This window comes from Scaptodrosophila lebanonensis, unplaced genomic scaffold (assembly GCF_003285725.1).
Source record: "Scaptodrosophila lebanonensis strain 11010-0011.00,11010-0021.00 unplaced genomic scaffold, SlebRS2 tig00001418-arrow-arrow-pilon, whole genome shotgun sequence".
Taxonomy (NCBI): Eukaryota; Metazoa; Arthropoda; class Insecta; order Diptera; family Drosophilidae; genus Scaptodrosophila; species Scaptodrosophila lebanonensis.
This window is the reverse complement of record NW_022060744.1, coordinates 2,418,741-2,436,813: the sequence shown is the minus strand read 5'-3', so window position 1 is coordinate 2,436,813 and position 18,073 is coordinate 2,418,741. Positions and strand designations below refer to the sequence as shown.

General features: G+C 39.5%; 1 protein-coding gene across 1 annotated transcript in view; it reads right to left on the bottom strand.

Moving 5' to 3' along the window:
• Positions 1–1,092: 1,092 nt before the first annotated feature.
• Positions 1,093–18,073, bottom strand: part of LOC115633411 (cell wall protein IFF7) — a 159,818-nt gene continuing 142,837 nt past the window's right edge. Inside the window, exon 9 of the mRNA XM_030530855.1 lies at positions 1,093–1,451. The gene's annotated coding sequence lies outside the window, so the exon portion shown is untranslated. The remainder of the gene's footprint in view (positions 1,452–18,073) is intronic.

Genomic DNA, 18,073 nt, shown 5'->3' with positions numbered 1-18,073 from the left:
ACCGACTCAATCCGATCGTGGTTATAGTATATATATGTATCGTATAATAATATATAAATATATACACATTATTTGTAATATATAATAATAATGAAATGCATAATAACAATAACTATCATAATTATGCTAATAATACAATAGTAAAATTTATTTTTCATGGATGTCCTTTTAGAAGGACTCGTCATAATCATTGTCCTGTCATTTTCTTGTATATTTTATTTCCTATCTTTAATTTTTTTTATGCAATTAAATTACGTTGATAGTTATTAATTTATTAAATCTGAAAATAAAAGAAAATAAAAATGCCTAAAAATCAATTTTGAATGCTTTTTCTATGATTGGGTCGGGTCGGGTCGGGCGAAGAGGGTGTTTATTGGGAAAACTCATATAGCGGACTCATAGGTAAACAAAATTCAATTTGAACGATGGCCAAAACGGCTGCGTTGGCTAAAATCCAAAATCTGAAGTACCAGGCGAACATAAACCAGCAGCAAGATGATTTTTTCCAAAAAATTAAAAATTAAATTCGGCCTCCTAAAAGTGTGCTACACTTTTTTAATGTAAGCCGGGTCCCGAACCATTTGACAGCCCGGCTTCAAACCACCTTGGCAAATTGGTTTGAGCCCCAGCTGCAAAATGGTTTTAAGCTTGGCTTAAAAATATTTTTAATTTTTTAAAAATCATCTTTCTGCTGAATTATGTTCGCCTAGTATCTAGCAAAGATGGCAGTTTGCAAACTAAAACTGCGGCGGCTGCGGCTTTTAAGAAATTTGGTCAAATCGTCTGCAAATGCTAAAATCCAGCTCTAAAGTACCAGGCGAACATAAATGGGCAGCAAGAGGAATTTTTAAAAAATTAAAAATTAAATTCTGCCCCTGTTTGATAGGCTATACTTTTTCTAAACGGCAGCCGGTTCCAAACCGAGTAATTATTAAATAAATAAATAGATAAATAAGCTGCAGCGGAACAACTAAAATTGAATGCAAAAAAAAGGAATCTTTTCAGGACTCGCTGCTGATTTATGTGTGCCTGAAGTTGAAGGATTTAGATCCTACATCCTGCAGCAAATAAATAAAAAAATAAGAAAGGTTGTTGCATTTTAAAAGTTGTTTTATTTAAAATAAAAAAAAACTGTATAAAATAGTTGCCTTAAGGTAAGTGACAATTTTTAAAGGTAAGGATTAATTCAGCCAGCCATCTCCTTTTAAAAGAAGAAGTAGAACAGGGGACCCAAACGGTTCCTTTGAACAGCAGGGTAAGTGCAAAGGAGTTGCTGCACTAACCACACATCTGAGTGGCTTCTACAGAACTCAAAGGTCCCAAAATGCAGGCCATTGCTGATGATGCCAGGCTTACAAATTAAGGATAATCGTCTTTACATAAAATTCCAGCATTATGCCATTCAATATTTAGCAAATACATATATACAGCAATCGAATACAGTGCATATCCTGAGAAAAAATTCAGAATACCATAGATTAGTTTTAAAATACATACATAGCATAGGAATAGCTTTTTCTTAAACAATTATAATATCTTAACTCTTACATTATTTGTCTAGGTTTGCAAATATGGAGATCCTTACAAGTAAGTACATTCTAAAAGACGCAGAGAGCACAATCGAAGCCACAAACTTTACATCCTTAAAGTTGCATTTATAAAGTAATTTTTAGACATCGTCTCAGGTCTGTGACTGATCAACAAAGATCTGAACAGAGATACCCTGCAGGAGTACCTGCACGGCTTTAAAATGTTGGGCAAAGCGCTGGAACATTGGCATTAACGGCAGCAAGTGCGTCAAATCGTGTTCTTGCTGGACCATCTGATGGAGCAACTCAACAGTTACAGGTCCTTGAGCGTACATTTAGGTCCCTGCCCTGTCAAAGCTCTCAGTATAGAACACAGCCATTGCATACATTATATATATCCTGAATTGCTTCTTCCTGGCAATATGGCTTGCTGGTATTCGGAATGGCTGCAAAATCCCACCTAGAAAGCCCCCGGTAAATGAGATCTGCAGACATGGAATAAGACCTAGGAGTTCCCAAAGCTGATGAAGTCCTTAGCAAGAAGGCTGTTTTGGCATTTTATTAGCGTGTTAAGAGCGCTCCTTTTCTCTCTCTCTCTCTCTCTCTCTCTCTCTCTCTTGCACAGACTCCCTACTCTCTCTTGCTCACTTTCAGGCTACCTCTGACACAAGTAATAATGGAATAATGGAAATAAATTTACAATACACAAACAAAGCACATATAATTAATAACTGTGTTGTCTTCTTAGAAGCCCGCTCTCATTATTTCTCTCTCCCCCTCTCTTTCTGCCTCTTCCTTCCTTCTCTCTCGCGCTGTCAACTGCTCTGTGCTGGCCTGGCAACTAAATTATGCCCAGCATCTAAAATTGCAGGCATACACTGTAGTGGCAACAAATTGCAAACCGTTTTGTTGCCACTTTCTCCCTCTCCCTCTCCCTCTCTCCCTCACCATCACCCTCTCCCTGTCCCTCCTCCGCGCATTGTCTCGCACACTCTCTCTTCTACCGCTGTTGGTGTAAATAACGGTCTGGCATAAAAGGCTGTACGATGAAGTCGGCGCTGGCCATGAAGCCGCATATATATTATCAATAAATTGCATCTGACTACACGCAGTTGGCAGAGCAAGACATGACGAGAGAGAGAGAGAGAGAGAGAGAGGCTGTGAAAGGGGGAAATGGGGAGAAGGGAATGCAGGGGGAAAAGTAACTGGGGCGAGAGCATAATACAATTGTGGGTGCAGGGTGGCATACGGAAGTAAACGTAAACGTGTTATTAAAAGGCGCAAAATATGTGCACAAACATGTTGCAATCACCTCTCTTCCTCCACCCTTCCCCCCCCCCCCACCATCCCCCTACAGGCAGTGCCACCTCCATATTGTCAGCCCCAGTTCAGTGGCTGCTCTCGCCTCTGACCGCCCGCACCTTGTTCTAATTTATTTATTGCTGTATGTTGCCATCTGTACGAGTATGTATGCATATTTACGAGTATGTATTTTTTTGGGGGGGCCACCCAAAATGTTGAGCCCAACAGGGACCGGGACCAGGAGCAGGACCAGGACCGTGACCACGACGTGCTAATGGGCTGTGGCAGCCGCAACGCTCAGCCCTTAACAATTATGTTGGAAATTTGTGAAAAGTCAACGATGAGCCGAACGAACGACCGGCCTGCCAATTTCCAACACATGCTACCCACAAAAATGCGCACAGTGGTCAGACAGGCAGAATATTTGCACACAAACTCGCTTATCAGTCGCTTTGAGATTTCCAACGATCTGTTTTTTTTTTTTTTTTTGTTAGAGATTCAAAAAGGTATTGTGGAAAGGCCATAAGCCTCCAACAACCGGGTAATGGAGTTCCACAACTTCTGGTTTTGCACATTACAGAGAGAAATTTCAGCCATGTGGTGGATGTTGCGCTGAAAACGATCCCTCTCTGCAAGTACAGTCACCAACAAGCCGATGTGAGGAGCACCCCGTGGCTGACAGAGCATTTTCCTCTCATCATAGTCATAGTCATAGAAATTATAGTTTCCCACCTTCTCTGGAAACTATTTACTCGTGTTATAAATATAACGGAAAGTGTCAATTAATTGGCTTATTTATTAAATTTATTTATTTATTTATTAAATTTATTGTTTATGCTTTTAACTACGAGTATATCATTAGCTTTGAAAGCGATATTTGAATGCAATTTTGATTTCCTCTGTTCGCTGACAAATCTCCTTCCATAATTGCATTTTGTATTATTTTTCTATTCATAAAAGAACTACCTACGTTCCCTAAAACTAAACTAATGATATTCCTAAATATATCTATTCCGGGAAATATACTTGTAGTAAGTAATTATAAATAAAGGAAGAATTTCTTGAATTCAAACAAAAAGTGGTTTCAAAAATTGAAATGCCGTTTTGCTCCAATGGCAATGCGATTTTAAAAAACGTTTTATTGGTGCTTAATATTATGTATTACTCTTCTTTTTACAATAAGACTATTTTATATTTTTATTGAAATGAAAGGGGATACAGATCATAATTATTTGTGCTTCGATTTCAGAAACGCGCTGAAATGCTCGCCACACTGTGCCTTCTTTTGGGCGCATCAGCTATAAGCAAGTGTGTGTGTGTGTGTGTGTGGGGGGGGGGGGGGGGGAGAAAGGAGTTGGGGCTTAGGGTGTATTATGTAGGTGTTAAGGGGTCGTCGCTTAACATTTGGCGTCGGCCGCTGGACTTCCTGGTTGACTGACTGACTGACTGACTGACTGAGTGACTCAGGAGGCAGCACTTTTGCTTTCACGTGTCGGCTGATGTGCGCCTCAAAAGTTATTAAGCCCACACACACACACACTCACACACACACTCCCACACACACACACACACACACATACAAACAAAGAGCAGACAGTTTCAAAAGCAGCTTAAACAGCTAAATGCGTTTTAAATGTGAACCCAACACGCCCCACCCCCTGCCACCACGCCCCGCCACCACCCCCAGACACCACCCACAGCACCCACACATCGCCCAATGCCCACACATCGGTGATTGAAGGAGCAGCTGCTGCTGAGGACAGCAGATTGGAGCACATGCGAGTGCGGGACGAGCGGCCCTCAGAGGCTGCTTTGCTTTTTGTTTTTAACTTCATTGATGCCGACGTGCGTTTTTCATGCCTCAACACACACACACACGCACACATTAATATATATATACATATATATATATAGATAGACATGCATTTGTATATGGACAAGTATGTGTGTACTGATGAGTGGACAGAATGGCAGACTCGTCTGTGCCGGCGACGTGACAAAACCCATTATAGATGCGACCGCAGAGATAACCGAACAGCGAGTCCGTTGCGGCCGCTTGTTATACTTTTTGGCAGGTTAACTTTTCAGCCTGCTGCCTGATGGATGTTTGAGTGAATGACTGAATGAATGACCGAATGAATGCTGACACAACAGGCGAAGAAGAAAAAGGTAACTTTTTATACGAGCACTCGTGCGAGTGTGTGTGTTTTTTGTGGCGCTTCGAGGGGTTTCATAAATTTCATTTTGTAACCATCAAAAAGTTAAGTCAACGATAAATTGAATGGCTGCATGATTGACTGAATGATTGAATGAATGACGCAGAGAGTGCCCAGTGCCCAGTGCTGCTGCGTCTGCTTGCCACAGTGGCACCAAATTTCATTTCTCACTTCCTGATTGCAAAAAGTTATATACAATATATATGAACATAGAAAGAAATCATTTTTTATTTAATTTTCAACTGACATTTTGTTGAGATTTTCTTTGATTTCTGAGAAGATCTTTAAGGCTCGCTAGTAAGGGCGTAGACAGCTTTTAGGAGGAGGCCAAAAAATTAAAATTTTGATTAAATAATACACGATTCAACAAATTCAACTCGATCCATTATAAGGCGAAATAGTGGTTGGCCACCAGTTTCTCGTCTCCATTCTACGGAGCTACTCTTCTGAGTCGCAACACTAGCTAAACCTATCCTGAAAGTTTTCTCATTGCATTCAATATTTGTCCTTTAAAGAACAGATTTTAAATAAAGACTGCATGTACTGGGGTGTAGGGTATTTGAGAGTTGAGTCCGCTCGACAACTTGACTCCAGCATTTTATTCTTCTCATACTTTATTCTTCTTATGCTTATGATTCCTTTCATTTCGAATTTTAAACGGACTGAACACTATTTGAATAAATGCTTATATATTCCTTCAACAGAGCTTAAATGCTCAATATCGAGTTTCAAAAACTAACTTCTTTTCTATTCGGAATGGCCCGAAACTTTCTCTTATGGGGGGACCACTGTATTGCGGGGGCGAAGGGCAATCAAAGGCGCTTCTGTCAGCCGGTTGTCGGTAATTGTACGGCTCGCTGGTCCTGTACGGCTGCCGGTCTAGACTCAAAGCCAAAAGGGGAGCTGACATGCAACAACACGAACAACAACAACAACAACGGCGACAACAGCGACAACAACGAAGAGTGTTTATCGGCAGCAGCATCAATATAAATACATATAGTTTACAACAACAGAGCAGGGACAGGACCACTGACATCACCAACGCGTGTTCGGTAAAAAGTCAAATGGCGTCAAAAAGCGTCATCGAACCTTTTGCCAAACACCTAGAATGCCCACACACACACACACACACACATACACATACACACGCTTCACGTACATGGACAACAAGAAGAAGACATGCAGTCGAATCTGGCAAACAATGGCATACCCTATCGCTGGCTAATTGGAGATGGAGATGGCGACAGAATTCTGATGCGCTTCAGCAAAAATGTTGAACAATAGGATCGTTTTCCAGCTTAGAAGGAAACATATATCTCTAAATAGTTTCAATCCAGAAAATGTTTAAATTCAAAGTGGAATTCAAATGCCATATATACCTAGTTAGCACATCAATTGGGTGAACAGTTGCTGCTCCTTGCTTCATCTGCTCAGCTCCTAAGTAGGATTAAGTTTTCTCCTCCAGCAACTATATATATCTTTAAAGTTCCTTAGGTCTATAATGTCTCTGAATCGGGGCGTAGCACGCCAAATGGCAAATTATTTTTCAGGCTTTCTTATTTTGTAGATTGAAATTATAACATAATATTATTCAAAATAGTTAATTTATTTAAATAATATGAAAAGAAAATTTGAACAAAAAATAAATAAAAGAGTATACATAGATATCGGGACCAACATTTCTATTCTACAATCTTGATTTATTTAAGTAAAATAAAAATAAATTTTAATAAAATATAAATAAAAGAGTATTAATCTCGAGACCAACATTTCTATTCTACAATGTTGATTTATTTAAGTAAAATAAAAATAAATTGTAATAAAATATAAATAAAAGAGTATTAATCTCGAGACCAACATTTCTATTCTACAATGTTGATTTATTTAAGTAAAATAAAAATAAATTTTAATAAAAAATAAATAAAAGAGTTTTAATCTCGAGACCAACATTTCTAAAGAAGAAGGACATACCCTGTATCCTGTAGAAGCAGACATTTTTGGGGGCATTGCCAAAAAAGCTAGAGCAACAGCAACAACAGCATCAGTTGCTCGAACACAAAGGCGTCGCGTCTCTCCGGAGAGAGGGAGAGAGAGAGGGGGAGAGAGGGGGTGCGGGCGGATAGGGAAATGCAGACGAACAGGAAGTACGACAAAAGCATCAACGAGAAAATATAGAGAAGGATTTAATAATGCAACTATTTTCGGTGAATTTCAAAACTGAGAAACAGATTTCCTTCTGCATGCGAGTAAATAAATAAGCACTTCAGATACATAAGGGAAGCAGCACACCTATACACACACATTATATATATACTCGTATATATGTACGAGTGTGTAAGCTATTGTGAGCAGCGTTTGCTTGAAGAATTAAATGTAAGCTCGCAAATCAAACCATTTAGGTCCAGCTTCAATCAAATGCGGATTTCACTCTTTTTTTTGGCACTTTGGGGAAGTTATTCAGGTTTTTCGGACCAAGTCAAGGCTGGAGGACAATTGTTGTTGGCACTTGTCTGTGCCCAATGAATGATGAGGTAAATGCTTGCGAATATCATTTCGAATATGCATTTAATTGGCTGCCTAGCCCAACAAGTGATATGTCACTCTTTTTCTGGGTACTTTGGGGAAATTATCCAAGTTTTTCGGACCAAGTCGAGGTTGGAGGGCACTTCTTGTTAGCATTTGTCTGAGCTTAATGAATGATGAGAAAAAAGCTTGCAAATATTATTTTCCAAATATGTATTTACAGTGAAAACTCTCTTGGCCGGACACCAAACGTCGACCAAAAGGAGTGTTTAAGGACTCTCTCTCTCTCTGTTCTATCAAAATTATTCTTTATAATTATCTTCGGGGACATCTCTGACCACTTACTGCTGTGAGTTGGGGCACTGCTTGCCGGACTGGCATTTAAAATTTCCCCCACCGGGTTGGAGATTTCCCTCTTTTTCTTTTCGTCTCTCTCTTTCCACCTTTCTCTTTTTCTGTTTCTCTATCTCTCTTTCCTTCTTTCTCGTTCTACTTCGTAGTTATTAAATATAATTAACTTTCCACCTTTATCTACTTTTTGTATAGTTTTCAGGTCTTTAATGTCTCTGACCACATATGGCTGTGAATCGGGGCATAGCTGGCCAATTGGCAAATAAAATTCCCCCAACGTGTCGGAGGCATTAATAGACGTCATTGTACAGCTTTGTGTTAGGCTTTCTTATCTTTTAAGTTTAGTTTAATTTGCTATATTAAGTTTTATAATACAATCGACAGTATTATTGTTGATATTATGAATAAATAAAATAAACACGAAAAAAAAGACGATACTAAAATACTTAGTAAGTCGAACAAATGGTCTAGAAAAAGTGTCCGGCTAAGGGGAGTGTCGATTAAGAGAGTTTTCACTGTAAATGAAATATGTACCCTGGAACTCTTTTAACATACACGTTCCCCTTAATTAGAAACTACATCAAATTTGACGAGTTCTGCTTTTAATTTATATCCGATGTTGAATTCCAAGTGGAATTTTTAGATCGTGGGGTATCTCGTTTAAAGCAGCTGAGACTAATGCAGCCTCATCGTCGAGGAATTGCTGTAAAAAGTAAACCAAAACAAAGTTTTAAAAAAGTGTCCTCCTAAGAGGTGGTGTCCAGATAAAAGAAGTGTCCATTAAGGGAATTTTCACTGTACATACTCTAGTTTGTTCGTTTAGAAGCAGTAGTCGCCAGTGGTTCTATTCTGCTTAGGACCTTTTACAACAAATTGTATGAGAGCTCTAGATCTTATGTCGTTTCTAGTTTTTGAAGACTAAGTTATAAACGAGTATGTTGTGGGCACGACATGTAACATAATCAGTTAGTTTTAAGGCCATAAACATATGGAGCTACCAATCAAATTTGTATTTCTATAATTGTAAACAAAGAGTTTCAGTCTGCCTGAAGGCATGCCTGTCTGTGTCCCCGTCGACTGTTCGACTGTCTGAACCCCAAGAGCTCTTGAACCATAATAGCTAGGTACACTCAACTCAGGAGGTGGCCTTGTCTCCTCCATATGCAGAGCAAGTTAATCCTAAACCACACATATCCTAATTATTTTTCATAGCTGCCATAGGAGACAAATCACTGTCGGTAGCATAACTTCTTCGCTTATGAAGATATCGTTAGCAAATGTCATTTGTGATTCGATTTACAAACTTCGCTTTCTGAACTGCAGACAAATCAAATAAATGAGCTGATTTTCAGCAAATAATATGCTGATTTGGCCAAAGTTATTATTTGGCACGTCTTTTGTTTACATAACTGCCATTTCTTACAGAATGCACAAGAAGTGATGCAAAGGTTATGTTAATAAGCTTTTGGATTTAAATTCAAAGGAAGGACCTTATACTCGTAGTATTACACATACTCGTAATCAATATGAAAAGTGTCTTCTATTTGTGCTGAAAACGGCATTGATTGGCAAAGTTGCAAAAGGTAGCCCAAGCTGAAAGGGCCATTGGGATCAGAGTTTGAAAGGCAGTTACCTAAAAAACTACACAATACTTATATTACACACAATGCCTATTCACAAATGAATGCTGACTGCCGGAATATCGTATCTTATATGCTTATGGCTGCCATTTTGATTGCTGGTACAAACAAACAATCGTACATATGTACACATATACATATATGTATATATGTACTCTACATATCTAATTATCTGTGCCGAAATTTGCATTTCAATTATGTGTGTTTGTACGTTTGTATCGCAGGCATGAACGCATTTCAGCTTAATTTACAGTTTTCCAGCAATTCGATGGCATTTCAAGCGTTTTCAAACTTTTCTGATCTTTTAATTAGAGCAGCCGATTGCATTTGAAGAGTGGCCAGCAGGGAGTTACAGGACTTCTTCAAAACTGTCCACTAACTACACAAACCAAGCCTGGCTCACCCAATACATACATCCACTCTTTACATTTACATTTTATCCAAATCGCTCAATTCTAGGAAAAGTTATTAGCGAAACAGTTTCACTACAAGCTGCTTTTTAACTCTGATAGCTATGGATAGATAGATACTTAGATCAAGATTATTGCAAGCCTTATACTATAGCGGCAAGCAAATCTGGTATTTGTGAGTATCTTATATATTCTGAAGTTGCATCAAAATCGTTGAACTATATCATATAGCTGTCTCAGTAATGATTGCTGCCACAAAGTCAATTGAAATTAAAAAAAGGAGTTGTCTCCGGCAAAGCTGGTTGCTTTCAAAAGCAAATTGAGGGAAAATATTCGAAATTGCTGGAAGCGGGAATTCTGTTAAACACTCAACAGGACAATAAAAAATTCTACCTTTTTTATTATACATTTTTCTAAGCATTTGTTGTAGAAAGAAATGTAGCCTTTGTTCGAATTTTTCAGCCTATATTCCTTCTAAAAAGTTGGCAATACTAATTGAAAGGTCGTAGCGGGCAGAAAAAGGGGGCAGCGTCGTGCGGGCCATTGTTTTTCTTCTAATTTTCCAAACATTAGGTGCTTTAAATAATTGCCTATTCCCCACTTTTGCCGAGCGTCCTGTTCAGGTCCTGCGCTGCCATTTTGTTGAATGTGCAATAACTATTGCCTACTTCTGGGCTTTAAGTTATACTATGCTAGGCATATGTACATAGGTAGGTGGGTGGGTGGTTGGGTATGTACATTTGTTTGCCTTTATGTATGTATGTATGTATAGTGTGCTATGTGCAACAATCGCCCCACAACGTTGTTGTGCAAACTCTGACAGGCGATAAATTGGCGCCTGGGTGGGTCGTAGTCGTAGTCGTCATCGTCATCGTCAACGGGGGACTGGTCAACAAACGTAGCACTCGCATGCCAAGCCCAAGCCCAAGTTCGCGCAACGCGCTATGTGCAAGGCAAACAAATGTATACACACACACCTACACACACACACACACACCAACAGACACAGACATGTGAGCGTGTTGTTTGTCCGTCGCCCGTTGTTTATACTTTTTGGACGAGCAGCGACGAGCGAGCGCATTTAAACAAAAGCCGTTGCACAAATAAAGGTGTGAAGTAAAACAAAGTAAAATTTTGTTTTACATTTTCCGCTCCCCCGCACCCCTTCTCCAGACCATGCCACCCCACCCCACCCAACCACATCTTTTTTTTTGCGCCTCGGCCAAAGTTAATGAAGCGACCACCGTGCCAGCGACTCTCGTGACCGGTTTTTTTTTTTTTTGCTGCCAGAAGCCGCGCGTCGTTTATTTGTTTGTTTATTAGCCCGTCGGCCTGCAGACGGCCGAGAGAAGAGAGAATAGAGAAGAAAGGAGAGAGCGCGGCGAGCTGAGAGAGCGGCAGCGGCAGCGACAGTGCAGTGCCAAATCAGAGCGCGGCAAATGGACGCCACCGCGACACGCTTAATTGTGCGGCGGCACAAGCACACACACACACACACACACACACACATACACACTCACATAGTTATTTGTCACAGCGCGCCGCGCTTTAACCGTTATGTTGTTGTTTGCAGGTCTGAACCTTCACGCTAGCCAAACTATTCAGCGGAAATGCATAAAACTTGGCGCATATGTTCCTTTATTCAAACGGAATGTGAAGAGATGGGAAATTCAAAAGATTCTTTACAGTTATCTACAGTTTATCCAGCGTAAGTTTATCTGGAATTGTACGAACAAATATGGTTTTCAGTTATAGGCTGCTGCGTAAATTATTTGCTCAAGAATTTCACTACCAAAGCGTTCTTCGTTCAATCTTGAAATATCTTTATTATACATACATAGTCTATACTAAAGTGTACGACATATGTCTCAGGTATAAAAATATTTGTTGTTGTAAGTAGTAGTGTTGTAGTTTTGGACTTTTATTCTATCAACATTCGTAGCCATCTTCTCTCTTGCTCATAGCTAGAATTCTCCCAAAAGTACAGTTAATTTTTACCGCCAAAAATTCGATTGCTGGAACAAACATCAAAAAATCGTTTGTCATTAATATTTTTCCAATGTTATTTATAACCTTAAGTATCTAAATCGGTACATTTTAGCCCATTCCAGGACATTAGCTACTTGGAGATACTTTAAAGTATTAAACTGCCTTCCATTGGCAAAGATCTATTTTGAGAGAACTTCCCAAACGTTTTCCATTAGATCTTGGCGTTTGAAAAATCCGGATTTGCCTCCTTGGTAGAAAAACAAGATGTAGACGAACAAAAAATTAGCAATAAAAGAAAACACCAGCTCGTCTACAAATACTTTAAAATTCATTTTTGCCTTAGAAACCTATTTCGCACACTTTATTTCTTTCAGCTGGCAATGCTGCACAGTTTTTAATTGGATCGAGAAATCAGAAAGTCTCAACTATTTAGAGTGTTTTAAAGCTAGGCGGCAGTGCATTCGTTTTGTTTATCTGCACTCACATAGCGGTTAAAGCCGTGCAGCGACCGGAAACGGAAACTGATTGTGCGGTTACAGTTGGAGTTGGCAATGCCTACGAGTCGGCCCCACTTTGCAGCCTCATTGCAGCCTCATTTCGCTTGGATTTCTACAAATTTCATTAAATAACGCGAGCGATTTGCGCTGCGTTGGTCTTTTTACGTTTGTTTTTTTTTTTTTTTTTTTTTGTTTTACTGAGATGCGAGCGGGAATCGGGTGAGGCAAAGGGATGGGGAGGGGGACTTCAATCAGAACGGTTGGCGCTCATTTGACATTTCACATTGATTAAGTGAAGTTGGCTGCGATTGGGACTCGTTCGCTCGTCCATTTTGTTTGCCAAAAATTGACTTTGAAATCCTGCAGCTGATTGATGTGCCTGCTGCCTGCTGCCTGATGCGTGGCGTCGATAAACAAACTGGCTTGTGAGGGGGGTGGGGGCTGGGGGCTGGTCCAGAGGGGGCTAGCGGGGCATTGAATGTTTCGACGAGTGTGAATACTTTTGGTTGGCTGGGGCGTGATGTGCTGTGGCGTCGGATGGCGTGGTTGGTACTGATCTGATCTGGTTAGCTTGGCTTTTTGTCATTTCATTTTGTCTCCTCTGGCTTTTGTTTCTTGTTGTTGTTGCTAATACCATTTGTTTTTGCTATCGCTGTTTTTGTTGCTGTCGTGCACATTTAACAGCAATACGTTGGCATTCTTTTTCTTTCTGGTGTTTTTTTTCCTTTCCTTTCCTCTCAATATTTTGTTGTCCTTCCTCGATTTTTTTCCGGCTCAATTCGAGCGCCGCTGGGCAAAAACTTCGATTGACACTGCGTATCAAACTGCTTTGCCTAAAACTGTCCCAACAAAGTGTGTGTGTGTGAGGATGTGGGTGTGTGTGTGGGTGTGTGTGTGTTGCATTCTGTAATTGATGTGTCTGCGCAACGTTTGTTTTGCACGTGCTGCGTTTTTATTGCCTTATCAGCGCGGTGGTTTTCTCTTCTTTGATTTAATTTTTTTTCCCCCCTTCCTTTTCCGCATTTGTTGTTGTTCTCTCGTTTTTTGTCTCTCGCTTTCTGCCAACAATAGCCGAGCAGCGTTGAAATAGCCAATGTAAACGCTAGAGATATGTACACACGTCTATATTCGAGCCTTCAATTAAGTTCGGTTTCGAACACCACACTAGAAACCACATTTAAGCAAAAAGTGAGCTCGCCATGCTAGACATTTATGGGGCTACTCCATCAAAATGTTGATTAAAAGAGGTAGAGAGTAATAGTACAGGTATATTTTTCCCATTTTTGTGCAGCATTTCCCGATTCTATATTTTCCTTTCAATATTCAGCCACAAAATCTGCGGCTGGTCTCCCATTTGCTTGTTGTAGGCATTTTCTCATTCGATGGAAGAGTATTTCATCATACAGAGCGGCTATGGCACAGTTCTGAACGATGTAGTCAAGGGCTTGAGAACGTCCACAAAACAGTTTGAACCGCCTACAAGAAACTGGATTCCAAAAGAAGTTCAAGGATGATGATGGTGACTGATTGAAATGCCATCAGCGAATCATTGGCCAAACGGGTTGAAATCGAACCATTTCTGATGATGGAAAATGGTTCAATCGGAGCTTGTGGTGGTGGCATTGGAAGAGGAATATTTACTCTACTCTCAACAATTAGACAGGTTGAAGCTAGCGATTAACAAGAAGCGACATGAATTCTTCCTTGTTTTATTTAATTTTCAAAATCATATTTCCATTCATTTCTATTTATTTTCGTTCTTTTATTTGGATTGAATATTATTTTTCCTCAAGGTCAATCCTTTTATGTTTCAAGAGCACTTCACACACATGCTGATAGTTTGATTAATTAATGAAGCGACCATAATTCTTCCTTATTTAATTTAGTTTTTAATTTTCATATTTTGATTCATTTATATATTTACTATATTTTCGTTCCCTTTCATTTTGATGGAATATTATTTTTCCTTTTACATAAATAATGAATTAGAGAAGCGATCATAATTCTCCCATATTTGATTTAATTTTTAATTTTCATATTCTGATTCATTTATATATTTACTATATTTTCGTTCCCTTTCATTTTGATGGAATATTATTTTTTTATTACATAAATAATGAATTAGAGAAGCGATCAGAATTCTCCCATATTTGATTTAATTTTTAATTTTCATATTCTGATTCATTTATATATTTACTATATTTTCGTTCCCTTTCATTTTGATGGAATATTATTTTTCCTTTTACATAAATAATGAATTAGAGAAGCGATCATAATTCTTCCTTATTTAATTTAATTTTTCATAATTCACATTTCCACTATTTATAAATGTATTTATTTGCCCTTTAATTTTAAATAAATATAATTAAATAATATTAAATATTTTTTTCCTCAATGTCAATCCTTTTATGTTTCGATAGCACTTTTCTTATATGCTAACAGCTTGATTTGCCGCCACAAATATTAATAGGTACATAAATAATTAACTAGACCAGGACCAGGCAGATTTATATCCGAAATGGGAAATGCGTCTTAGAAATTATTATTGGGCATAAATCCGAGCCTACTTCATGAGCTGAGCTGCTTCTTCTGCTGCCTTATTATTTGCTTAAAGGAAGCAGCGAAGCACGGAAGCACCGAAGCGGCTTGAACTTCACGTTCTCGCTTGCCGATAATTTAATGGTCTGCATTTAATCTGCATTGAATTTATTATCTTGGAAAAATTAATCTTGATATGTGGCCTGCTTATGGCAAGGCAGTCACGTTGACGACAACGACAACGACGGCGCTGGCGACGCTGGCGTCGACGACAAAAATAGCTGAAAAGGCGCGCCAGGCACGCGCCATCCTTGCGCTCTCTCTCTCTCTCTCTCTCTCTCTCTACCCCACTCGCTCGCTCCTGTCCCTTTCTCAGAGACGACTACAAATTTGCAATTGCTCACATCTGTTCGAGTGGCGTTTCGGGTGTCTCTAAATCTTTAAAGAATTATTTACTACAATTTTGTGTACCGCGAACGCGCGCCTCACATTACGACAGACAGACAGACGGATGGACGGGCGGATAGACGGACGGACGGGCGGATAGACGAACGACAACATGCGTACCGACTGAGCAGAGTCCAAAAACCAAAACCAAAACCGACAACAGCAGCAGCAGCAGCAGAAGCAGAGGCAGTGGTAGCTACAATGGCACCCATAAATGGGGGGTGATTCGCAGACAACCCCCGCCAGGTCTGGCGAATTGTGGCGTCGCCGTCGTCGTCGTCGTCGTCGTCTTTGCCGCCAAGCCACGCCAAGCCAAGCCAAGTCTGCCAAGGCTGACAATGTCACGCCGCCAGCCATCGAGGCGGGCTGGCAGGCTGGCTGGCTGGCTGGCTGGCAGTCACCACCGTGGCTGTCACCATCGCCATCGTCATCACCAGCACCCTGACCGGCACCCCCGCCCGCATCGTAGCCACAATCGGTTGAGCCACCCTCGTGTTATTGCTTTACGCTTCCCATTGTCGTTGTTCCATACGCAGTTATTCTTCTTCTTCTTCGTCGTCGTCTTCTTGCAGTTGTTGTTGTTGTTGTCTGCTTTGGCGCCATGCCAGCCAGCGTTTGTGCCGCTACTGATTCCGTTTCTGCTTATGCCTCCACTACGCGTATGTGTGTGACTATATATATATACATATATATGTAAATATATGTGTGTGTTTGTGTGTGTATCCGCATCCTTTGCCTCAATTTATTGTATTATAGGTCGCTAAAGCTGATGCTGATGCCGTCGCTTCCACAACAGCTACCGGTTAAGTTCCTGCTTTGGCTGCAGCAGCAGCTCTTCTCTTAAGTGACTGACTCCGACCTGAGTGCGAGCTAGTTCGCTCAAAATTAGTTCCGGACAAATCGGCCGAAGCATACGTTTTACAAACTCTTTTAAAAGCTAGTCTGTTTTTAAGCTATTAATGGTATTACTTCTCACATCCTTTCATACCTAACGGCGAACTAGTTCGACTTGCTAAATCGACAAAGAAGACTTATTTTTGTGAACTCTACAACATATTTCATTATATGCATACACAAAGCTATTATATCCAATTAAAAATACCCTTTACATAGATCTATCCTTTTTATAGATTTATATATTTATACGGCAATCGACAAAGAAGTACTTACATATGTTGTGAACTCTGTGACATACTTCTCTATATCCATACATTAAGCTAGTTAATATATTTGATTACATAAAATATTATTTAGAAAGATTGACCCTTTCCATAGATTTTTGGATATATTTATACGGCGAACTAGTTCAACTTCCTAAATAGACGACATATTTGTTTATATCCACATATAGAGCTATTATATCTATATAAAGCTATCCTTTTTATCTCATTATATATCGATTTATTTATATATAAATTAAGAGCAATCATCCATACCTATAAGTCTTTCCAACTTGAGCTTTAAATTAGTTTTAATGAGAAAAGTTATGTAGTTTTATATAAAAAACTTATGTCAAAACTGTATCATTTCAAAGCTCTACATCTTCATTTTCATCAAGAGACAATATGTCTATAATGCTTTCAAAACTGAGCGTGAACTAGTTCGCTGTAAATAAGTTTGATTTCAATTAACGTATACATACTTTTAAAAAGACACTTCTGTTTTAAAAATAACACTTTTATGATATCATATCAATAGACCTTCAACTTTTCGCTGGAAATGCGTTATTCTTAAATAGACCACAATAATATTATGAATGCTATATCTTTATCAATTTAAAAGTATGATAGTATATCAATAATTCTTTAATATCTCCCCCAAATTACTAACAACGATATGTATCTTAGTTTCTGTATCTTAGTTTCTGCATCAGCTATGTTAAGTGACTCCGATCTATGCTGGATGAGAGCAAAGAAATAAATGAATTCCAGATCTATACATCCACCAAAACAGAACATATTTCCGCATAGTTATAAAGCAAAGCTAAATCGACTGATTGGATTTATAAGAAGAACTAGCTCCACAACAGAAGAAAGCAGACAAAATGAACAAAAGATGGAACTACAAAGTTCAAAGCCCCGAACTTTCGATGCATAGAAGACGAATTTGCTTAGCCCTGGCACCCCGAAGCCTTAAATAGCAAAGCAGTGCATACTTGAATCGACTGCTTGGAAGAACCAGCTCCACTAGCTCTAATTCCAAGCTCCGCTACTGCTCCAAGACAAGAGGCTTCAATGAAGACACGATGGAACTAGAAGGTTCAGAACCCCCCAAACTTGGGATGCATAATAAGTAGTTCAGACGAATTTGCTTAGCCCTGAAATGGCGGAACGTCAACTGATTTTGGTTGCCAGTTCGCTTGCTAGCGGGTTAAGGTTTTGTTTAATTGTTGAAGGGCATGACGGCTCCATGCAGACGCAATTTCTATGTCACTCAGCCAAGGCAGGCAGGCAGACAATCATGATGGTAGGCTGGTTGGCTGGTTACCCCAAGCCCAATCCCAATCCCAAGCCAAAGCCAAAGCCCATTCTGTTCTCATTCTGTCTTGCCGGTCCATCATTCAATTTTAATCAGCATGGAAAAATCTCTCGACTCGACTCGAGTCAAGTCGAGTCGAGTCGACTCGAG